At 48.6% G+C, this 23,895-nt stretch overlaps 1 protein-coding gene across 3 annotated transcripts in view; it reads left to right on the top strand.

The window, feature by feature from the left end:
- Positions 1-17,061: 17,061 nt before the first annotated feature.
- The window catches only part of PAK3 (p21 (RAC1) activated kinase 3), a 65,130-nt gene continuing 58,296 nt past the window's right edge, over positions 17,062-23,895 (top strand). For 2 of the 3 annotated variants that reach the window (XM_082289560.1, XM_082289562.1), the window contains exon 1: positions 17,062-17,138. The gene's annotated coding sequence lies outside the window, so the exon portion shown is untranslated. Of the gene's footprint in view, positions 17,139-17,162; positions 17,219-23,895 lie in introns of those variants that run through there. The other variant, XM_082289561.1, reaches the window with a different exon arrangement.

Here is a 23,895-nt window from a genome sequence, read left to right as displayed (position 1 = left end):
GGCATTTACAATTCCAGGAATAAGTCCCCTGTTCTCTCCCTCTTATACTGTGCTTTTCCATCAAGTGTACCAGGAGCAAGTATCCAGCAGGGTGGACTGAGTTTGACTTTCTGAGTCTGCAGTGTTTCTTGGTTAACATGGCAACAAGACCAAATGTTATTTAATTTTAATGATAGGTGACAGCAAAGCAGAAGAGAAAAGGGAATGGAAGCTGATCAAAGATCATAAAGACATGCACTTCCTTGGCTTTTTTTTTTTTTTTTTTTTTTTTTTTTTTTTTTTTTTTTTTTTTTTTTTTTTTTTTTCCCAGCCAGACCTTTCTGGAGTTCTGGCTCTTTTGACCCCATGGTGCTGGAGTGAGCCAGTGTTGTTGGGCTGGACTGTGGGGGGCTCTGAGCAAGCATGTGCAGAGCACTCCAGCAAGCAGGGAAAAGGGCTGCTTGGCATTACCAGCTTCCCTGTGTAGGTGCAGACACTCCTTGTTTTCAGAGAGGTGAGCAGTGAGAGAACAGTGATGCGGCTGCAGTTTCTCACTGTGCCTTGCTGGATTGGTTCTTGCTTGCTCTTTGATCTTTTTTCACACTGAGTAACAGGCAGCATGACTGCAATGTGATGCTCTGGCTGCAGACTGCATTGTCTTGTTGAAAAGTGAATTGCCTCAGAGCCTTCAGTCTATCTCCTGAGATATTTCCTGTTACAACTAGGAAAGCTGGGATTTCCACGTGATTTTGAAGCTCAGAGTTCTGATGTACAGTGAACACAGTGTACAGTGAAATCCTGTCTCTGTGTTCATTCATTGCTGCTTCTGATCCCTTCTTTTCTCTTCCATTATCTCAAATGCTTTTGGAAACTTCATTTTCAACGCACTGTATCATCTCACTTGAGTTCCCTTCTGTGGGCATCATGGTTCAGTAGGAAATGCAACACTGGTTTGAAATGTTTGCAGACAAGATAAGGAAAAACGCATCTGTGAGTTATTAGGGTCAGGAGTAATGTCTTTTACCTTTGGAGCTTACAGATGTTTTTTGCCTTTTCATCTGCAAAATACTTACACTTTCCAGCATTGTCTGCATCCAGAGGGTGTGTCTTGGCAGGGAATTATGTTGGACATGCAGGCTGAGTGAAGCTGCCTTGGGCATCTCCTGAGCACTCTGGCTCTGTGGCTCAGCCCTTCCGCGCACTTGTATCAGTTTTAGCACTTCTCCTCTGGTCACTCATGAACTGATTCTGTAGTGGGAGACTTTGGTATTTTATTTTGTAATTGTTCGTCCTCACGTGAACTGCAGATTTCCATAAGAACCAGGGCTGCCCTCTTCCCTTGGTACATGAACACCTCTTTTCCCCAGCAGTGACAGCCTGTGCTTGTGACACATCTGCCTCTGCACAATGATGGCAACAGTTGGGTTTTTCCAGTGAGTTCCTGATCAGACCCTTAAAACTTGCTGGAGATTGAGCAAGTTAAATCCAGCTTTTTCATTGACCAGACCATTGCTCTCTAAAAACGATCTTTAGATAAAACCCCCTTTTTAAATTGTGCTAGAGTTGTCCCATTTGTGAGGTGTTGTGTGTGGAGGTCAAATCTTTGGTTAATGTTTCATTTCCATGACCTTTTGTAGATTGTGCCCATTCCATTCCTACCGTGTTCCTGGCAGAAAGGGAGGAGAGATACCATAACACAAGTAATGCCCTCATTTCTCCAGCTTCCCTGAGATACAGATATGTGATTGCCACTTGTTTTTGCAGTTTTTGCAAAAGTAGTTTTTAACTCCAGCCATTAAAAGCATATTGGACTCATGTTGGTTATAAGTGCTAAGGTGCAGGAGCTGCTTTCTAGAGGTGCCAAACACCTGGGAACTTCATCTGAAATGGCAAGTGTTTGGTGCTTCTAAAACCAAGTTTACCATGGAAGGGATCACTAGGAGGAGCCTTTTTCATTTCTCTCCCTCTGCCTTGCAGACATGCATATTCAGTGGTGCTTTCCATGAGCATAGTTGGTGCCATACTGCAATCGCTGGGTTTCCAGCCCCATCATAGGGCTGTTCCACTCAAGGTTAGGTGTCTCCTAGCTTGCAGCTTAAACTTATGGGCAACCTATACCTGCTGCCAACATCATTAAGGAAGAAAGGCAAGATGTAAAGGCTGTGTTTTAATTAGGCCACAATTTAAGTAACTCACTGGTGCACACAGACAGACTGCACACTGTGATTTTCTTGCTCATTCTCACCTCTTTAGGGATTTGTTACCAATCTTTCTCTCTCTGTGGGAAGAACCTGGAAGCCAGGAGTTTTGAGCTCTGTTTCTGGCAGTGCCATTGTTTCACTTGTGACTTTGTGCAAGTCTCTTTGGGTTTTGCTTCTGAGGCTTTACAAACATAGGAGAGACAAACACACTTCCTTCACTTTTCAGCATTGATTGGGAGCCCTAATTAACACTTAGAAAGCAAGGAGCTTTAGACTACAGAGTGCTGCAGACGTATATTGCAATTAATAAATAATAGCACATATGGTACAGGAGTTCCCACACTGCATATTCCAATGGTTTATTTTCATTATTTGTTTACTGCATACAGTCTATATCAGTCATATTATATATCTCCTTAATTTTTCATTACTGCTCAAGAAAAACCTGGGTAGGAAATACTAATACTTTCCCTCCTAAAGTACTGACTTAATGGTACTGTGATCCCAGGGAAGCTCTTAGAGTGTCCTGCTGTTCTTTGGCTGCCAGTCCTCAGATTCCAGCTCTCCCATCATGGCCCTGGTCACAAGAGAAGGGGACAGGTCTAACCAGATAGTCTGACCTGCCATGCAAAATGGATCACAAAGTTTTATCCAAAGATTTCTACTTCCAGCTCAATAATTTCTGCTTAGGTTAGAGCAGGTCATTTAGACAGACATCCAGTGGGGATGCAGAAACTGTAAGTCCCTCATGGCAGAGCCATTCTTTCTGGCCCTCAGCACATTCTGCAAGATACCTGGCTTTCTGAGTGTTGGGGTTCTCTTTGCAGCTGCAACCCTTAGACATTGAGGTTCCAGAGGGCCAGGCAGTCTTTTGAGGAAGAAGCCAGTACATTAATATGTTGGGTGGATATTTTTTGTGTTAATGTCTTGTTATCCAGATAGTGGAAGCATCACTAAGCATCTCTTGGGGTTTCAAGTGTTTCCTTAACTCTTATCCTTACCCTACCAGGGAAATATGTTCATTTTACTTAAACAATTCGTGTAGCATGTTATAGAATGGATCTACCAGATTTATTTCCAGCAGCTGATGAGACCAAAAAGTTTGGGATATTGGAGAAGGCACAGAATTTTACCCCCGCTAGGAAGGGAACAGGAGCCAATGTACTCTGTGTACCCATGTGCTCTGGATCTGGAGAGCTCCACACCGCACTAAGTGGCTTTGGAAAGGTTAATGAAGGGAGAAGGTGCCAGCAGATGGCACTCATGAATACACAACATTGTCTCAGGGTTTTGAAGGGCCCCGATCACTTCTGGCATGTGTAGCAAAAAGTGCAGAATAGGGCAACATTCACCTGCTGAACTCAGACACTGTAGGGCAGGTGGCCAGTGCTGCAGTAAGCAGAGAGCCTTGGGTTGGTGAGACCCTGTTTCCATTCAGAGCAGCTCATCTTTCCAGGCCTGGTGGGTACAAGGGCACAGGAGGGATGTAGTGATGCAGCCCTGCTAGTTCGGTGATGACTGGTGTCACCACCAAACTTTGGGGTTTTTTGACAACAGGATGGCCTACATGGCACCAGGTGTGCTGGCATCAGATGTGGTGGCATGCTCCTGCCCAGTGCCCCTCTCCTGCAACAGACAGTCCAACTGCTGTCTGGTGCAAGAAGTGGCCAGAATTGGGGCTTTATGGTGCTGGCATTTGTTCCTGGTGGGGTGAGCAGCGACATTCAGCTTTCATTAGAAGACAAAAATGGCACACCAGGACATCTGAGGGCACATTTTCAACAGTCAGTGAAGGCAAAGTACAGGCTCTATTTCTGAGCCAGATGAGCAGTCTGTTCCTGGTCCATGGGACTTGTCAGCCCAGCAAAGATTAGTGAGGCGAAAGCAAAGGCTGTAAAGCTCCTCCTGTCCAGCACTGGTGAGAGAAGGTGATAAGGGATTCATTGTGCAACCAGGAGATAATTGACAGCAGTAGTATGAAGCAATGCCAGTTTTTTTGCCACAGAAATTGTCCAGACATTTTGTTCACAGCTGTGATTCACCTTGCTGTGCAGTCAGTCTGTTCTGGACCATGCAGTGTTTCAAAAAGAGCATGGCTGCCACATAAAATCTCGTGGGATTGCCCAAGACTGTATGCAGGACTGAGTGTGAAAATCCATTTTGCTGGTTCAGGGCTTGGGAAAGGCAGGTGGTGAAGGGACTGGACCTCCAAAGGGCGAGCCAGCCTCCTCTTCCCTCACTGCAGACACCAGTAAGTGTAGCTAAGGCTGTACAGTCACTTACCTCCTTGGAGGAGGAGGAGCTGGGTTTCATGTGCCACAGCCTGAGCTGACAGATCAGATCTCTTCGGGAGGTGGAGCCCATGTCTCATGTGATGACAAGCTTGAAGGAGTAGGGGTGGGTCTCTGTGGTGATGTCTGTGTGGAAAAGTGAACAAGAGAGATTTTGGCTTAGCCAAAATGCAGAGTGCCTGTCTTACCTTCTTCTGTGGCTTGATGTGTCTGCCCAGTGCACAGGGAGAGTTGGATGAAGCTGTATGCTGGTAGCCCTTGCTGTAGCTTGACCTGCAGGTGTCAGCTCCAAGGAGACACTGTGGTCAGTGTGACTGGTCTTGGCTAAGGCGGTCCCTTGGGAGCTTCAGTCCAAGTCAACGGGAGCTGAAATGTTGGAGATGGGTAAGCCCATCCTGCTCAGCAACATATGTGTCTACCAGCCAGCTTTGAGTCTGTGGCCACGTGTCACTTTGTCTTGTAAAGAGTGAGTGTGCCCTGGAGTTGCCCAGCCGTGCGTTACTCCCAGAGCTCTGCCCCAGGGAGCTGCTCTCCAGAAATCACTGCTTACCTGCAACTGCAGGGCTGTGTGCAGCCCTCTGAGATGTAGCAAAGACAGCATGTGCCAGAGGGATGGTGTTTCTCTTCCTCTGGTGATGAGGAATTTATCTGGCATTTCCTCCCCTGCCTTGTTGAGACTTTATGAACTTCTGGGATTTCCTCCCCTCACCACGGGATAGCAGTTGTTCCCATGGGGCAAGCACCCCTCTCCTCCTGGAGCAGTGGCTCTCCCCTGGGCTGTGCAAGATAATTGGGCTGTTCCCCTGGTGTGGAACCAACGGCTGTGCAAGGCCACTAACGAGAAGGAGCCAGGGTAGCAACAGGATTAAAAATATGTATGAGCAAACATCTTGTTTCGACTGCAAGGATGCACTGAAGCATAAGAGTCTGGGTCCTGCAGAAAGCCAGAGGCAGAGTGGATTGGCATTCAGACTGGCAGCTGCACAGTAAAGCCACACTGGTAGCACAGGAAAGGGAGGGCAGGAGCCCAGGCTTATTTACACTGGTGTAAGCTGGAGTAATGTCATGGAATCACCTACTACATTTGGCTGCATCCTGTTGGCTGGAGTCCAGTGTAGATACATGGCATCAGGAGAGCATGTGGGATACCACCAAATACAGTACTGGCCTCTGGCTCTCTTCCTCTCTGACAGTGGCCTCCATATGGGATGGGACCTGTCATTGAAAAGATTGTTTGTATGGAATCGTTACCTGCTCCATACAGTGTTGGGAGGTGGATACTGAGTGTGATGCCCCATCCTGGTGGGCTTCATTGGGCACTGGCAGAAGCTGTGTGACTGCCAGTGGAGGTGTCACAGTGGCACAGAGGTGGAGTGGGTGCTCCAGTGGAACATGCTGCTTTTTCCTTCATGAAAAAATAAAGATATTTCACTTTAATTTCTGTTTTAAGGGTGATTGTTCTTGGCTGAGTTGGGTCCCTGTAAAACTTCACAAAGTCATTTCAGGTCATTGAAAGCTGTCAATGCACCAGTCATATTCCTCTCATGCAGTGAAGGATTTTTTTGGGAGGAAGGTTTATGACATATCTTTGCATTGAAGAGCTCAGACTGGAAGGGAGACTTACCAGCTGACTGCAAAGGCATATCCATGACAAGGAAGGCTGTCTTGATACCTTGGCTGAAGAGATGAAGGCCTGATATATCTTACAAGATAAATTAACATGGAGGGAGATGGTTTCTCTGTTTACATGCTGGGTTTACCAGGGATCATAAATCCCTGAGCTTTGTATTTTATGGGTACCAAAAGAAGGAAATATCTCATGGAACATGGAGGTTAGCAGAACAGTTGGGTAACCATGCAGGTTTGTAGCCTTTGTGATGCATGAGAGCACCCAGACACTATCACTGGGACAGGGATTCTCTGACCCCATGGGAGCTTACTGGATTCCCAGATATCAGCAGGCCCAGGGTGGAAGGGGAGTCTGACCTGGCACTGCAGAGCAGAACAGGTCCAAAGCTTCAATCAGTCTCTGTCTCCAGTGGCATTGATGCCACGTGTTTATCTTGGAAATCAGACCCTCCAGCCCCCTCTCATTTATTAGCAATTGCAATAGAAATAATAATTGGATTCAGTCCATTGCATTTAACATTTTAATGTCAGCTGAGGAATTCTTCCTGATCCCAGCTCTTGATTAGGTGACATCTTTGAGCACCAGATTAATAAGACTGACTGCATTCTCTGAACAACCAGCTTTCACAGTCAGAGGTAAGGGCTGAAATGTACTGTCATGCTTTATACACTTGACTCAAGTTGGCCAAAAGGTCATTCTTATAATTCTTGAAATATTTTTTCTTACTATGTTTGATTTTGATCCATATTGGATGGAGAATAAAACTTCCATAGATTTTCCATGAACGGTGTTCTCCCACCCTGTGGATGCATGCTGAAATTGGTGCTTCCTTGAGCTTCTTAAAGGAGCTGTCACTGAAAGTGTTTTGAAAATGTGTCCAATAGGTCTTACCCTCTTCCTATTGACTGTCATGTGGCCAGGGTCTCATGAACATATCTTTCCTTAATCTTGGGTTTCAAAACTCTTCTACTGTTCAGGTAAGACTTGTCAAACCTGGGTTGTTTTGTACACTGAAATGCATAATTCAAGAATCATGAGAAGAAAAAACCCACTGTTTTGTCATAAAACTCATGCTGCACTGCTTTCTCGACTCTGAATTATGATAAAAGGATTATTTCTGGGATAGTGGCCTTTTGTCTTCAAATATTTGGTTCCATCTATGCTATGTCAAAGGAGACTGTAGCTGTCCCAATGACGTGGAAGATAAGTCTATGACATGAACTTCTCCTTGGTGTTTGTACCTGCACCCATGCTTAGCCTTCACTATTGCTTATGGAGTTCCCTTTGTGGCCAAAGAAAACCAAGGGTTTGGAGACAAACAGTAGAAAGACTGCTTGGCACGAACAAATCTTGCACATTTTACTGGCTGTGCCCTGGTGTGAGCTGCAAGTGTGTGCAGGGCAGAAAGGGAAGGAAGGTGTTGGAGAGTGAAGAGAAGAAGGGGATATTCTCCTCTAAAGTAAGCGCACTGAGGTGGTCTGTACATGTAAGTTTAGTTTTTGACACATTCTCCATTTACTATCGTGATGTGGTCAGTCTCACTAATAATCCTTCCTCTGGACCAGCTTCCTGAAATCCTGTTTGAAGTGTCTCATTTAATCAGGTTTCAGAGGAATCTTTCTCTTCAGCCATTGCAAATTGTTTGTATCACAAAGACAGTCTCAGTCCTGCTGCTGTAGCTGTTACTGGGCACACAAAAGAAGAGAGGGGCACTTCAGCCGGTGCAGTTAGTGCCTGTATGCTACAGCAGAGAGCCTTGAATCTTTAATCCAATATCAACCACTTTGCCTGGTCAGCAGCTGGAGAGTTTCTTGCATTTTAATTTTCCAGGTCACAACCCCAGTAAGCTTGAGAAGGGTATTCTCTAAGTCAAGACACACATTCTCTATCATGCTTTTTCTAATTGTAAGGCTTCAGTCTTGCAGGCTGGCGCAGAAGTGCACAGACAACCCTTGTCTCTGGTCTTCTAGTGCTGGGAGGGCACTGCCCTGAGCCAGCCTGGTAGTAAACTCTAACTGTCATGGGATATTCTCCAGGCAATGAAGCCTGCATTTGTGGAAAGGGAACCACATAAAGACCTTTTTCTTCTCCAGGCCCTGTGGGCTGATGTCATCCTGATGCCTATGGTACCTTTGCATTGCAGCATACTGGGAACCCGCATTCTCTAGCCATCACAAGCCATCGTGCAGAGCCATGTGTTTGCCATCCACAGCACCTTTGTTCATACTCACCCATGATACCAGTGGAGCTGTGAAATCAGAGCTCATACTGGTTTAGTATGAGGTTAATTCTCAGATTCACAACATTTTCTGTGGGAAAAGTGGATTTTCAAGGGAGAGCTGAATGAGCAGGAAGAGGCACATGGACATAAGGATCCACTTTCATTTGTGGAAGGGGAAGGAACCACTAGAATTGAAGCAGCCTCAGCTTCTCATCTGCTTTGAAACATTAACTCAGCCCCTCCCCTGTGATACCATAGCTGAGGGTCTAGGGTCCCTGAAGGGTGCAAACCTTTATGAGTGTGTCTGTGCTACAGGCCAGCCAGAGGTAAGTCAGCCTGGGCTTGGAGTCTGTCTGACTGGGTTATCATGGGATGATGAACTGAAAATAAGGTAGAGTCTTTCCTCTTCAGCTTGTCAGTTTCTGGATGTAAGTCTGTATCTCCATCCTGTTTTGTAGTGCCTTGCTGCTCCCCTTCACAGGCTGGTTCCCTTCTGGCTCTCATGGAGCCCGTCTCAGGGCTCATAGGGAAATCATGGACTTCTGTGGCATCAGACCTTTCTGCTTTCACCAGAATACCCTGAAGGCAGCAGGAGATGAGGTATGGCAAAGTTTTCCTAGCAGCTGCTCGACACTGCTTCCCTTCCACAGCAAACAGCACTCTAGTGTCTTCAGTCCAGAATCATCCCCATATGAAATCTTCTGGTGATGGAGCGCAACAAAGAGGTCTGAATCCCTGCCTAAGCCCTTTCTGCTCCTGAAGTACAACTGCATTCAGTGGAAAAGAGCCAGAGAGCAAGATTGTTTTATTGCAAACTGTCTGCCTGACAAACAGGCATTAAAAAGATTCAGTAGTAGTCCTAGGGTAAAAGCTGTTAATTCCATTTCATTTTCTAACAGCTTTATTGGCTTGAATCAGTTAATTTTCATACCTTCCTTTTAGATATTACCTTGATATGATTTTGATCTGGGATGTTGAGATGCTCTGGACAGTCACAGGTTAAACACTGGCCTCCATATTCACTATTTCTAAAACCCTAGAATGTCAGGTACCACCAATGGTTTACCCCTTCCAAGTCTGTACATCAAGGTGGGAGCTCAGCAGGTCTCCTGCTGACAGAGCTGAGATCAGATGTCAGGAGCTGAGGGCTGTGCAGGCAGGGCTGCTTCACACTTACTCCACCTCAGTGCTTCAGTAATTAGTCTTAATGATTACATCGAGGTGAATGTAAATTAAAACCCCATATCCAGACACTACTAAGCCTGAACTGCCACAGTGTGGCAGCCTGTAAAATGATGACATTTCACCTCATGAGCCTCTCTATTTTCATGTCTCCTGGCAGGCACAAGAATTGGTATCATTCCTGCTCCCGAGTAGTTGGGAAGAAAATGGAGAATGACTTGTGTAAAAATCTAGTATGTTGGCAAATGCTTTTCATACTAAAACAAAGATAAACAGCTGGAGAATGGTTTTTATATGTCTCACCCACCTCTAGACATTTTGCAAGCTGAAAACAGAGGCACGGTGATGTGCGGCTCTTCCAATGAAGAATCACTGTTCAATGACAACTATTTTTGGAGAAGATAAATTTGCTGAACTTGCCCATCTTGCCATGGTGGTTTTACTGTCAGATTGTTCCTTTGAAGCGTACTGCACACAGTCATGCATAGCGGTTCCTACAGGGGAAGGGATCTCTCACCTCTGCTGAGATTCTCTAGTGCAGGGGGTTGGGCATGGTCATGTATCAGTAAATCTGGTGCTTGTGCTGGGCTATGACGGCTTGGCCACACTGCCCTGGGTGAAGAATCTTATTCTCTGGTGCCAAGAAGGACTGGAAACCATTCTGTGCTGTTTGGATAGATAGGGTGAATCTTGACTTTCTCAGTCCTGAGAGCAGGTTGAATTCAACATCTTGAGAAGATAAAATTCAGCAGGCAGGTGGGCCATCTTTGTTTGTGTTCAGTCAAATGGGATGTTCCCCATGAAGGAGCATGGTTGATGTTTAAGTGCAAATCACGATTGGACTTTACAGTGCTTGTCCTGAAAAATTCTGGATCCCACTGGTGTTTCTGCAGGAAGCTGTGAGGTGTTCTGTTTACAATCTGTGTTAAGGTAGGGCTTGATACATTCAAGCTGTTAGTCTTGCTACTCCTGTTGGAAGGTGATTTAAATTACAATTTACAAAAAAAAAAAGAGGCCTGGGAGTGACACTGGGGTTCCATGGGAGACAATACTGGGAGGTTACTGTACAGCTGCCACTGACCTGCTGCCCAGCCTGAGCTGCTCTTTGCCTCAGTTTCCCGTCTGCCAAAACTGGAGGAGCAATGCTGCTGGGCTGTAGAGCTTCCCATGGGGAAGAATCACTAAAGACAGCTCTGGTAGGATTGCAGAGCACAGGTATGAGCAGTGTCAGCTCATATTGTTTCCCTCTTGCAAAATCCTCTTCCAGGCTGGGGATCTCCTTGCAGACATTCCTGTCCTTTCTGAGAGAGGCAGGATTTGTGAACCTGATGCCTACATCTTATCTGAGAGTATTTCTGTTATAGGTAATCAACTGTATTTTTGTCTTAACTTTGAATTTTCTATCACACACCTCCCCAGAGTAGGAGAGCACTACGTTAGTTCTACTAGCTCCTGGAGGTGGATTGTATCCCACTTGATTGTTTACAACAGTTGTGAAGATTCAACACAATTTTAATGAGGTATAGCAGTAGTATATTAAGAAATGTATCTATTAAATGCAGTCTTTAGTAGTTGATTGGTATTTAATTGACATGTGTTAATAGTGCTATTACATCTCAGTTAAATCCACAGTTGAAGCACTAATTTTGAATAGGGAAATCGTGGTTTGAGGTAAAAATAGGTATTAAAAGTACAGCAGCCTTTAATATAAAAATTTTATTATTAAATAAAGTGTTAAGTATATTAATGAAGCCTTATACTGACTTTAGCAAGCGTTTACACTTAGTAGATATTTTTAGAACAAACTAAAATTACACAAAAGACACATTCTGTCAATTATTGCTGGAAGATTCATAAGGACTTATCTATGGAGGTAATTTCTGTCTCCTCTTAGGAAAGATTCAGACTTCATCATTTTACAGGAAAGTTTTTAAAAAAGTGTGTTGTTTGACATGAAGGTGGGCATTTTTCTCCAGGAACTTGGTCCTGGGGATCAGTAGTTTGGCAACTGAGCTTCTCCAAGCTGTGGTGTTACTGCCATCCACGAAGGTTTCAGACTGCAGCACCTCAATCCACAGTTACAGCAGCCACAGGGAGGTACCTCGTGGGTCTCTTGAGTACAGGGTGAATGAAACCCATGTTTCACAAGGACAGGGTGAAGGACAAAGAGTTTCCTGGGGTGAGAAGACAGTACATGGGCAGATCCCAGGGGAAGACATGGTGTTTGGTGCCTTGCATGATCCCACAGATTCAGTCTTCAGACTTCAGGGGACATTTCTGTCCTGTCTTGCACCTGAGCTGAGAGGGACCCTCAGGACAGCAGCCATGCATGAATTCTCTTTGAATGAGCTGTGAGTCTCTTTATGAGTCTGTGCCCTGCCCCTGAGCGAGATTTGTAGGACAGGAGTGGGAAGTATTCTAACCATTCACAGCAGCTACCTGCAAATGGGGTAATCCAAGGCACAGAGTCTTTCGGTGCCTTACCCTCCAAGAGGCAGCACGTGAGAGCAGCAGCACGGTGGGAAGGCCTCTGTGTGCCAGCCTCACTGTGTCACTATTCCCAGGCTGTGTTACTGCTCCATGCCCACATAAGCCCTGGGTACTTTCACTACTCAGCAACTTGAATCATTCCCAGGCAGCACCTGTGTGTCCTCCTTGCTCTGTCCTTGCCTGGATCTCAGCGTATCCCAGATCCCACAGCTGAGCAGTTGGGACCCCTCGCTGCTGGCAGGCAGCCTGCCTGTTCCCATCGCTACATGTCGGTAGGTGGTTCCTATCTAATGAAGCTCCTTTCCAAGGGAGGCTGTTGACGCGCTCCAGCATCGCCAGATGGTCCCCTTACCTCTTCTCTCACGCTCCCTCGGAAATATTAATGATCCTTAAACCTCTCTGATGGAGGGGCTCCTTTTTGTGACAACCTCATTACGTGGTTATCAGAAGCTGCCACTATCCAGGTTGTCAGGACAACCAGCCTGATTCAGAGCCGCTGGGAAAGGTCTGAACCTCAGGCAAATAACCATCCTCAGCTCCCAGCAGATGCTCACCCGCAGCCAATCGCTGGGCGCTGGGAAGCCATGACATCATGGGCCAAGCAGGGCCCCAAATTTAATTGTTAGCTTGCAGTGTCCCATTGTGTCCCCTCCCACCAGTGCTTCCCACATCAGCTCCTAGCACAGTTAATCAAGTGCTGCTGTGGTGCCATTTCAGACCCCCCGGGAGCTGCCTGGGCTCGGCAGGGATGGTGGAGGGGCTCCCACAGTCCCCTATGTAATGCAGCCTTGGGGAGGCGTGGGACTGTGGGGCCGAGTGCTGGTGCCTCAGCAGCTTGGCATGGGGGAAAACTGCAGGGGACTGTAATACCCACAGCTCTTACAGGACAGAATAAGTTACTTCTTATTGGGGTTTTGATGGGGATTAATTGATGATCAGAGTTAATTTTATCTGTAAGATGAGCTCTCTGGCAGCTACCACTGAATGTGGGAGATTATTGGGATCCTTAATGGGATACCTTCTTCCCATGAAAACCTGTTGACACCCCATCAGCAGTCATGCTGTATTGCTCAGATTGTGTCATGTTTGCCAGCAAGGTGTGATAAATATGGCAGAACGAGTTCTGGTGTGGATGAAGGCTGTGTCCACCTTCCTGCCCTGCTGAAGCAGAGGGCACTCTGTGCCCTTGCGCTTTCACTAGGGCATATCTGAGCCACCTCTGGAACCATGTATCCCATTAAGGTTACATTCTACATAGCACTGACCAAGGCATCCTGCAGATGTGTATCTGCAGAGCTTTCCTGAATTCCTGCCCTGCTTGGGCGCATTCCCTGTGAAAGCAGGATCAGGCAGATTTTTGAAAGGATTCTTCTTTTTACTCAAGAATTTAAACTCACTGGTCATCCCAGCAAAGCGTACATTTTATTTCTGAAAATGCTGGTGCTTGGTGTCCTTTGCTGAGACATTCAGCCTTGCACACCCCTCTGGCACAAGGTGGGGTGCTGGTCAGGCAGTGCAAGTCTGCAGCTCTGCAGTCAGTTTGGGAGGTTCTATCTGATTAAATTTAAGAGGTGATGTTACTGGGCATCAGGCTTTCGAAGTCCTCAGGCACGTTTTGGAGGCTGCAAGAAGGCTATTTGCTGCTCAGAGCTAAAATATCTTTCTCTTACTTTGCTAGGTGTTGGCTACCTGGCCCTGAATTTCTGTGGGGTTGCATCTTCTGGAAGGAGTTGCCCCTGAGTGACTCCTGGCTGGGAATGCCCCAAGGAGAGGCTGGGAAGCTTGTGCACAGCCCATCACAGAGACACTCCGGCAGAGATGGTTGTGATACAGCCAGTCCTGCCTATTTTAGTACACAAGAAAGGAGCTGTTGGGGTTGGTGATGCACCTGGTCCAGCCAGGTACTTCCTCCTGCTTCTCACATACCAAAAAGCATTGGGCATCGGGGCTCAAATTAGGGCAGCTTCTGAAGTTATTTTTGCAGGATGACATCCTTGCTTAGAGACCAGATGGCTCCTGAAAAAACAGGGTTTGGGCAGGTCCTGCGGGTTGTGGAGGCTGGACCTCATGGGTGGGCGTGAGGACTCTCGAAGCATTTCCAACTCTCTGGGACATCCACATGACAGTCACACAGAATTGATGTCTAGCAGGGACGGCCCGCTTTCCTATGCCCTGTGGGGACAAAGCCATCACCATGTCCATGTCTGGGCCAAGTCAGGCCCAGCCACACTCTGCAGGTCTGGCCCAGCCCAGCCCGTCCCAGGTGGACCCGTGGAGCAAGTCCAGCTTGCACTGCCGAGCCCGGCACCCTGGGACTGTTGTAGATGCCTTGACCATACAGTCACTTGTTTTCTCCCTCTCCCAGCAATGTGCTTGAGCAATGTGCCCACTGTCAGCACACGGAGCTGCTCACAGTGTGCAGCAGAGCCCTCCAGCTCCAACAGGGTCAGCATCATTGCAGCTTGGATGAGGAGCAAGGGAGCTCTGTAGTTTGGGCAATTTCCCCTTTGTGGCCTTTGCTTTTGCTTCTTCTCTTTGTCTCCTTTGCCAGGAAGGCATGAAACAGGCATGCAAAATCAGCTTCCTACCAGGTATGGGACAGTTGGCTTCCATCCAGCAGCTTAAAAATAGCTGGAGAACCCAGAAAGGCTGAAATGCACAGGTTCAAGGGCTTTGTGGTCTCCAAAGGCCAACCTGAAATGCACAGTTGTTTAAAAACCCTCTGTAATTTTCAGGCAAAACTCCACTGTGCACAGTCAATGCTTGCAAAGTTTCTTTGGCTCCCAGGAGACTTGTAGCTTTGGACAGGGCTGAGAGTAAGGGATCTGATCTGCTTTTTCACTGCATGCAGTCACGGAGTCAAGTTTCTGTTCTTTCACAGGGGAAAGGAAACTGAAACTTTCCCTTCATCTGCTCTTGCCCAGCCTTTGGCAAAGTCAGACGGGAGCTGAACTGGGCTTGGTGCTTCAGAGGGCCTGCAGTTTTCTTATGGTGCTCATAAGAGCAGTTTTGCTAAAAGTTTATGCTAAAACTAGATTTTAGTTGGACTTTTTAAAAGGAATGGAAGTGATTCACTCACAGATTCAGTCCTAACATCTGTAATTGCCTGATTTCATGTTCTATCTGCAGCTTTTCCTTGAGCTGCCTTCCTCTTTTGGAAGCCTGTAAGCGGGACACGTACTTGCCATGGCTTGTGGTGCTCCAGGGTGTGGGGCTGGTTGATGACCCACCAGTCTTTCTGAAGCCATCAGGAATGACTTTGAAGGTGGCTGGGTACTGCTGGTGCCCAACCTGCTCAGTCCTTTCCAGCTCTGGGCTGTTTTAAACAGCAGTTTGCAGCAGCCAGTGTGGTTTGCAGGGCTGGGTGAGCCTGTGGGGACCCTGACAGCTCCTTCAGCTGCATTCCCTTCCTCACTGTAGTCAAGGGACATTCCTCCAAAAGCTTTTCATGGACTTTGAAGGGGGAAGAGCCAAAGGTGAAAGCCTGCACTCTCTGCTGACTAACCCACCTTGGCTCAACAAGAGTGTCCTCTGCAGGAGTCACCCCATTGCTTGTCCCAACGCTCTTGGATGCATGCAGTGCTGTCACTGGGGTGGACACTACATGCAGCAGAAAGTGGAAGGCCTCCTCTTCCATTGTTAAGGGACAGCAGATTTGCACAATTCCTGCTGCCCTTAGAGGATCCTGAAAGTCATCTATCCACAGGAGTAATTCTCTGTGGGGGTGGAAAGAACACTGACAACTTGCTCTATGGCTTGACTGTAATCACTGCAGAGCCAGCCAGCTAAGTGACAGATTTGACTCATACTGGGGAAGAAAACCTTTGTGAGATTTCAGCTTACAGCAGGAAGGGACAGTAGTGATTCAGTAGGAGCTGCTTGTCACGTCAGTGTGGACTGGGTGACTCAGTGAGCTCTTGCTTCTGGAGAACCTGTCCTTTGAATGAGCTGTAAGGCAGCAGTGTGATCCCTTGTGGTCAGACAAGATCACATGCCGTGTGGTGGGGCTGGGAGGGTTTGTTATCTCCTCTTGGATGCATGTGGCCTGCCTTACCTTTGCCAATAGCAGCCACCAGAAGGTAAGTCCTCATTCCTTGGCCTTGGCTGCTCCATAATGTGTCATTAAACATACCCAGTGCATCTCCATCAGGAGAGATGCAACAAATCAAACAAAAACAAATGGCCAAAGGTATGCTCACTTTGGTATGTAACAGCACAGCCCTTTCCACTGGTGGCACCCGGAGCTGGTAGAGCTTCCTGCCAGCCCTGGGACCGGGCACAGCCCCAAGCTCAGAGCATGGCTGGTGCTCCCAGCCCCAGCACTGCTCCGTGCCCAGAGATTGTAAAATTGGTCATGTTTATCTGCACATTTTTTTCCCCTGGAAATATTGTAAATGTGAGATCATGCTCATCAAAGCTGGGTCTGTTTCTACTTTTGATACCTTTCATGGAGGAGCTGAACCCGTGGATTCGAAAGGAGCAGAAGGACCACACGTTGCCAAGGGAAGCAAAATTGGAAAAGAATGAAGGAGAAAGGAAAACACAGACCGTGAATAAGACTTTTCTTCTGGTGCGTTGGAGGATGTTTGCAAGGAACTGCCCTCTTTGTCGCAGGAGTGGCCGGAGCTGGTCGCTCCAGCCTCACTCCTGCTGGGCTTCTCCCACGTTCGGATGCGGACAGGAGAAGCCCACAGGCTGTCACACGCAGACGTCATCCGGGGGAGCCCCGAATTTCACGGTGCATTTCCTATTCCCAGCGGACGAAGACCAGGGAGCGTGATGATGCCTTTCAGGACCCATTTCAGCCCCGGCCGGCGCCGGTCTCGCCTCCCAGGTGCCCGCACACCTCCGAGGGGGCACCCGGGCAAGGGGCCTGGACGGCGAGCACCCCCCCGCGCCGCGCTTTCCCTGCACGCTGCCTTGAAACACAAGATTTGCCCCCAGCCCCAGCCCCGGCCCGTGTGTCGTCACCGGCCGCCCGCCGCGCCCATTGGCTGCGCCAGCGCGGCTGCGGCGGCCCCGCGACGCGCGGGGCGGGCGGGCGCGCGGCGATTGGCGGCGCGGGGGGACGGGCCGCGCCCGGGGGGCGCTCGGCGGCGGCGGCGGGGGACGGGCGGGGCGGCGATGAGCGACCGCGGCTCCAGGTAACCCCGGCCGGGCAGCAATGACCGACCGCGGCTCCAGGTAACCCCGGCCGGGCAGCCATGACCGACCGCAGTTCCAGGTAACCCCGGCCGGGGCGGTTCCAGATAACCCCGGCCGGGCCCTGCGGCCGCCGGCGAAGCGCGGTGCCCGTGGCCGGGTCTGCGGCGCCCCGTCTCCTCCCGACGATGGGAGGATGATGCCGCGGGCAGGGCCGGGGTGCGCCGGTGCCGGGGTTGTCTCTGCGTCTCCGTCTGCCGCTGCCGTCAGTGACACCTGTGTTGCCGGGCAGTCGGCGGTGACCGGAGCCCGGTGTCCTGCGGGAAGGATTCCCCGAGCCGCAGAGCCGCGGCTGAAGTTGTGTCAGCGCCGGCACCGGCCCTGGACGCGGCCGCGGTGCGTGTTCCCCATCTCCCAACAATGCCGCCTCTGGGCTGCGCTTCTGCAGAGGAGTGAGAAATTCTGGGCTATAAATAACTCCGCCTTTTTTTTTTTTTTTTTTTTTTTTTTTTTTTTTTTTTTTAAATACTCGTTATTGGCAGCGCGCATCCGATTGACCTGTTCAGCAGCACCTGCCAAGTTTTTCCCAAAATCCGTTCGTGGAAGGGTGGTCTCTCCTTGTGCATGCATGGTGGTGTCTGATGCCACACTGGAGCTGGTCCCTGTACTGGGTTGTCCCTTTGTCCCAGACTTGTACACCAGCCAGCCGAGGAAGTGCTCCAGCGTGATGTCTGGCCGCTCCAGGCTTCCCTCCTCCGGCGGGGGGATGCACTCGGCACGAGTGGCCCCTTTTTCTGGTCATTGAGGCAGTTTTCAGATCCGGTTTTCACTGATACCAGAACACGAGCCTTGTTTTAAATACAGCGAGGTATTTAATGTGGAAGGCTGAGGGAATTCAGGCAGGAGAAGCCATAGCTTCAAAGCGAGCAACATCTGAAAGAGATGGTGGGCCCGGGCTGGGAAGAGCGGGGTTGTTCGGGGGCCTGCAGCCCCGAGGGTTGTTGAGGGGCTGGATTTTGCCTTTCCCCGCGCCGTTCCGTTTGCGGGGTGAGCACAGCGTGTGTCAGGAGTGAACAGCCTGGGTGTCTGTGTAGAGAGTTTGGCAAACCCCCTTAAAGGCTCGTGCCCCTGATGCCCCACCTGCCCGGATCCGACCCCGCGCTGGGCTGCCTGAGGGGGGACGCTGCTTTCTCTTGTCTTTCTGGGCACGGTCGGGGATGCTTGCACAGGGAACCTGGAGGCCAGAGATCAGCATGGGCTTTGCTGAGCGATTCTCGGTCTGACATGGACCGCCTCAGAGCGAGGAGGAGGGGGAGGAAGACGGGCTGTCGGGAGGGCCGGAGCCAGGCTGCTGCCTGCCTGCCCGAGGGAGAGAGAGGGAAGAGGACGCTGCGGCCGGAGGGGTGGTGAGACCGACTTCCCCGGCTCCTCTCGAGTGAATCCACCTTCTCTGTGGCTGTCAGGCGGGGAGGAGGGGGCTCGGGCACAGCTCCGGAGCCGCCCGGGAGGAGGACGCTGTGCCGAAGGAAGTGGAAGTGTGGCACATGGCTGCGGAGGAGCCTCGGGCTTCCAGTCACAGGTTACCCAACGATGTGAGCAGAATACGGAGTAAATTAGGGGTCGGGGGTAATGGGTTGAAGGTCTGGGACATGGACTAGTGGGTTGTTCGAGGCCAGGGAGCAAAGGTTGCCGTGGCAGGTTACGTGCATGGAGGGAAGGGATTGACTTGAGCCGGGTTTTCTGCCGTGAGCACAGGCTGGTTACAGAGGGTGATATTTGTGGCTGTATGGAGCTGCATGGGTTGGAGCTGCATTCCTTGAGCATGGAACTGGGCAGAGGAGCTGGTGGCAGGCATGGTGCAGGGGGCTGGGGCTGGGGGCTGGCTGGCTTCATAGGTGGGGGGCTGCAGGCAGCTGCCTCTGGGCTGCAGAGGAGGTTGTATTCTGAACCAAGATCTGCATGGATGGCATTTCTTAACTGAGTGACTCTGGATAACTAAAAGTAAGTCTCAGTAGCTCCTGTGAGCTTGAGCTCCTGTTACGGTATTAAGTTTCAGGCCTCATGGGCCACTGCTTGCAGCAGCAACAGTTTCGGAGGCAGCTGTAACAGCAGTGCTGCAGGACGCAATATCCAGGGTGAGCTGCTTTGGTTGTCATAGGCCCTGGGCTTGGGCCTTATTCACCTCAGGGCTTTAGCACAAGCATGCTGGCTTTTTGTAGGGACTAATGGGGTCTTTGTGCTCTCTAAACCAACAAGCCCAGCGAGACTCTGTAGGAAGATTCTCTGGAAGTTCGTGAGCATTTTGCTGCTCACTACAGGGAGGAGAACTTTACATTTCCAGGCAGACTGTTGACTGGGCAATTTCTCTGTAAAAATCTGACCAAAACTCAGAAAATGTGTGGAAGTTGGAGTCCAGATTGTCCTGTGTGTCTTGAGCCGACTCACAAGGTCTGGAAAAACAAAATTGGGCACAAGAGGTTGTCTTCCTCCAACCCTCCATATTTCTTTGCAGGTTTTGTACATACAGTTACAGGGATAGGTGAGACACATTAATCTCTGCAACATATTGTTGGTCATAACAAACCCAGCTCTTGTGTTAGCCATCTTCTGGCCTGGCAGCATTTGCTCCTAGAGGAGAGCTGGTTTGTGGGGATAGTCCCACTTTCACTTCCTGTTCCCTTTGCCTGAAGCATTCTTCTCTTTTTCTTTTAATACTTTAATTCTGACTATGGGTCCAAGCATCCTTGGAGCTGACAGTGTTCTGGGATCAAAACCAGCTGGGATTCTCAAGGTCTTTCAGATCTGCCTACAACTCCTCCTTCATTTTAGCCATGTCTGCACAGAACTGGTCGCAGGGGGGATGTTGCCAGATTTGGCTTCCGCTGCCGCTCTGGTTGGACTCCCTGTGACTTTGGGACATTAACAGTGCTGTCACTTTGTGCCTCTCTGGCTTGAGTACTGATTTCTGTTCCTTGCTGTGCTACACAGTGGGCAGGCAGGAGCTCACTGTGATCTTCCTCTTTCATTACCATCCTTTGCTCATGCCAAAGGTCCTTGAAGCTTTTCTCCCAGGAACTTAGTGGGGAGGGCAGCAGTAGAAAGGGAAAGAGGAACGTGAATTAACTTTCACCTGCAGAAATAAACCTTTTCACTCATCAGTGCTATTTTGTGTTTAGCTAGCATTTTCTCCCTGCAGCTCTATTTTGACTTTTACCTTTCAGACACAAATAGTTGAGCTTGCGTATCTTCTTTTATGTTGGCTTTGATTTTCATGTTACTTGAGGAATGGCATTAGGCTGAGTGGTAATTGGTAGGTTTCATTGGGCCTGGGTCAGCACAGGTAGAGACACTGATGTGAATGTCTTATCTCAGACCTGCTGTTGCTGGTTGTCTCCTGCTCCTAGCAGTAATTTTATAGTGGAAAAATATGACAAAAATATCTGTGTTTTGCTAGTGAATAGTTTCAGTGCTTGGAGTTCTGGAGACTTTTTCCAGGTGAACATCAGCAGCTGTGGCTTGCATGCAGTGAAAAGCAAGTGTATCACTGTGCTTTGTTGGAGATAGCCAAAGGACTTTTCATTTTGCATGTTCAATTGCACTGCTCCAACTTAGCTCTGACAGTGCATTGCTCATGAGCTGGCTTCCTGGGTTTTCTGAGACAGGGAATTGGGCTGCAAGGTGCCACTCACTGCTTCAGGCATTGTGGGATGTGGCAGGTGGGTGCACCTTGCTCTGGGCAAGCACCATGGCATCTGCCTTGTCAGTCCCACTGACAGGCATCCAGGAAGCTGGGATGTTCTTGATGCAGTCTCCTGTCCCCACCTTCTGGAGCTCTTGACCCCAGGAAGACTTGGGCAGGGGACAGTCAGGCCTACAAGCGCTCCAGGTCATTGGCTCCTGGGCTGGGAGGATCTTTGTGTCAGCATGTGGCACCAGCCCTACCTGCAAGTCTGGCTCTTAGAGCACTGGGCTAGGTGCCCCTCCAGATACCCTGATGTCCAGTCTTGTATCATCCATCCCCTCCAGAGGCAGACTTGCTTAAACAGGGGCATGTCCTGCTCAGTTGGGGAACCTCTGCCATGAACGTTGCTTTGTTTTGCTCTAAAGACTTATCGTTATGACTGTGTGCATTAAGTATTCAAGGGTAAAATAGTGTTGTTATATATTCAGTGTGCTCATTTCCTAGCATTAGTTTTATTGTCAGTTGCTTATCTCGTAGTGTACTGACAGATGTGACTGAGTCTTTAGTGATGCAGAGAAAAGCACATCTCTGCCCTGGAGTCTTTGCTGCCAGTTCCACAGTTGGAATAGTTTTCAGTGCCTCCTCATGCTGGGTTTGGGGCTCGGTGTGGTACAGGTGCTCTGATACAGCACTGTAAGGCTCATAAAGATGGGGAACAGCAAAGGGAAGGTTGGATACACATCCTTTGCTCTGCTCTGGTCATGTGTACTGTTTTATTGCCATCAGAAGCAAATTAAGGCAATTTGGATCCAAAACATGCGCAAGGAATCTTTGGGTAATTTCATGTTTCTTTATTGTCCCGATGGCAAAAGTGTGCTTTCTCAGGGAATGGAAACAAGGACTTGGATGTGACCCCTTGACTTCTGAAGGTGACACCTGGCACATGGACCAGTGAGCTCTGTGCTGTGGTCCAGCTTGCTGCTCATACATGTGCTTGGCTTTGCCACAATTCAAGGTACTGCAGTATCATTTTTGTCCAGCTGTAGATCCCCATAAGCCTGAAACAAACAGCCACTTTGACATTGCAGTACGGCACAGACTCCAGAGCTGGGCCATTCTCATTTCCTTTCTAATCCTCAAGTGTTGAAAATGCTCTGGCACCTTAGCAGGCTCAGTGTTGCTGTGCAGGGTATATACACAGTTGGGTGCATGTGACAAGGGGGAGTACCAAAACATTTTCTTGCCATGTCACCTGAGTGGGCTCGTTTCTCCAGACAGTTTTGTTGAAGGGGCAGCAGCTGTGCCCCCCCACCAGTCTCTGTCCATTTGCTGGCATCAAAAAATTAGTTTCCTTTATTTAGAAAGGGCACTGGAAAGTACTTCTCTGTGTCTCTCAAGGGGACTGAAAGGCCTAATGTTTTCCATTTTCTGTCTCCTCCTTCTCTATTCGCTATTGTGAAGGAGAAGATCCTCCAGATCAGAAATTTTCGAGGCGCTTCCCTGCAGAGAGTCTAGATTCAACCTGCAGTGCCCAGATGCCAGCTCATATTTATCAGGTGCATCCAGCCATTCCCCAGATGAACCACAGGGCTGCTGGTGCATGGTAAATCTGAGAAGGAAAAACTGAAGGCACACAATTAAAATCCTGGGTATTTGCTAAAACTATTTTTAATGTCTCCTGCCCTCACAGGCAGAAGATTGTGGACTTGGATTTGGGATGCTCTTGATGTGTCACCAGAAAAGCTGTCAGATGTGTGCATGCAGAAATGGAGGCTTGGGAAATGCTTTTAATTGTGATTCTGCTCTGCACAACACAGATTGTCATGCTTTGAGCTCAGGTTTGTTTGTATCAGGGACAGACATTGATACCACAGCTCCTATTGGTGTATGAATATTTCAACAACTGAAACGATGCCTGCTCCAGAAAAGAGATGCTTACATCCGCGTTTGATCTTTTTAGCAAGCCTAGCCAGATCAGGTTGGCATCCTGGTTATTTATTTCCTACAGATGTGGTCTACATTAGCTGTGCTGTGCTATGAATCTCCTCTCTTCGTTCCAGAGAATTCAAGCTGGGAAGAAGTGAGATTTCTAGCCAGAAAAAAGACTAAAGCAGACAGAATTTGCTCCCTGGTTTGTTTCTTTTTGAGGAAGGCACCTTGCACTTTGTAGGATGCACGACCAGAAAGAGGTGGGGTAATATTTGGAGGTATCTAGAGAGGTAGTCTGTGGGGACAGTCTTCTCCCTTCATTTCTGTCCCACATCCTGTACCACACCTTCTCTCCATGCTCTTGTTCTCTCTCCACTTCTTCTTGCATTGGGAGAATGCAGAATCCTCCTTTTTAGTGGCATTAATGAATAATATTTAGTGCTTCAGAAGGAGTAAGCTGAGACTGGAGTCTTTTCTGCAGTATATTGACAGTTCACAAACAGAAGTTGTGTCCTGGACCCTTCTTAGAAGCTATAGTGATACTGAAATGCTAGAACTTCTGCTACCTTTGTGTGTTTCTGAAGTAAATAGTCCTCAAAGCATCTAATTAGGGGGCTTTATATGCCCCAACTTGTAATGCAAACAGAACTTTTGAGCAACCTTTTCTTCAGGGCATGCTCTGTCTTCTCCCGTGGTCTGTGGAGCACTCTGGACACTTGGGGTAAATGCCAGTCTCTTTCATGTAGTAAGGAGAAGCAATAAGAATCTGGTTACAAGGTAGTTTTCCAGTTCTAAGTCCTTGATTTGGTAAGCTCTCTTTCCTCTCACTTAGTGGACACAACAGCACATGGATGAAGTTCCCAGGCCCACATGTGACACAAGAGGTCTGTTACCTTAATCTTGAGTACTTTTGAGTTGCATTTCATGTTGTTTGCATTGCTGATCCCAGAAGAATGGCAGAGCCTGGCCTCATGGGTACACCTGAACACGTGTGACTCTCTGTTTGAAGACTGCATCTATTGCAGTGCTTATCCTGAGTGTAATTGCTTGCGTACTGGAACAGGAATTACACATAGCTGTCAGTGTATGTACCCACAAACAGTCTGGTAAACATAATCCCAAAATTAACCCATAACTGGACTGGCTTT

Source organism: Coloeus monedula (genome assembly GCF_965178545.1).
Source record: "Coloeus monedula genome assembly, chromosome: 12".
NCBI classification, from domain to species: domain Eukaryota; kingdom Metazoa; phylum Chordata; class Aves; order Passeriformes; family Corvidae; genus Coloeus; species Coloeus monedula.
Note: the sequence above shows the minus strand (reverse complement) of the source record. Positions and strands in the feature narration are given on the sequence as shown.